Here is a 967-nt window from a genome sequence, read left to right on the forward strand (position 1 = left end):
TTATAATGCTATCACTGATCTACAACAAAATAAATGGGGAAATATAATGTATAAGTCACAAAAACTCTGTGAGTGGATACAAAAGAGGATAAGTCAAGGGATATGTAACACACCGTAGCCTCATATAAGAGCTAATATGATCTCATCGACGAGATAGAGGGTTGATGGACATAAATTTAAGTGTGAAAGAGTGGTGATAGGTGAAAGAAATATTTTAAAATAAAATATTTCGTACGTGAGGATATGATAATTAAATAATAATAGCTTATCGAGGATATATTAGTGAGATAAAAAGGCAATTCTGAAGTGAACCGGGACAAAGTGAGACATTTTGGGTCCTGACAAGATAAGTTAAAAATTTTAGAATAAAATAATATTAAAATATTAATTTTTTATCTATGATTGAAGTTAGTCATGAAGAATAAGTATATGACTAATCTAAGTGGGGGAGAAGAAGTAAGAATGAATTTTGAAGAAAAACGACATAAGTGGGGCTACGTGCCTTTATTAAATAAAGTTAGCACTGGTAAGTATATATTTAAATATTATGGTGACACCTTGATGGGGTGCAAACCATATATTATATTTGTACACATGTAAAGGAAGGAAAATAGAAGAAAACTGGAGTTTAAAACATGTTGGAAGGACTAAATTGTGAAAGATGAAAAGTTTGGAGGGTCACAAGGAAAATAAAGAAAAGATTGAGGACTTGTTTGTAAATTCTAATATTAGAAGTTAAATGGGAGTTTACTAACCAAGAAAAGTTAAATTATGAGGAATATGATATATACATGTAAAAGTTACTATTACATACAAACTATGGTGTGCAAAAAGTAAAAGTTAGTGGGAGACATGTGGGATCCCACCATGTGATAGTTGATTAAAAGGAAAAGAATAAAGAGTATTAAAATGAAAGAAAACCATGGTTTGGCAAAGATAACCCATGGTAAATAAAGTAAGGGTGGAA

Source organism: Theobroma umbraticum, unplaced genomic scaffold, assembly GCF_002168275.2.
Source record: "Theobroma umbraticum cultivar Fairchild unplaced genomic scaffold, ASM216827v3 scaffold_477.0, whole genome shotgun sequence".
In the NCBI taxonomy this organism is placed as follows: Eukaryota; Viridiplantae; Streptophyta; class Magnoliopsida; order Malvales; family Malvaceae; genus Theobroma; species Theobroma umbraticum.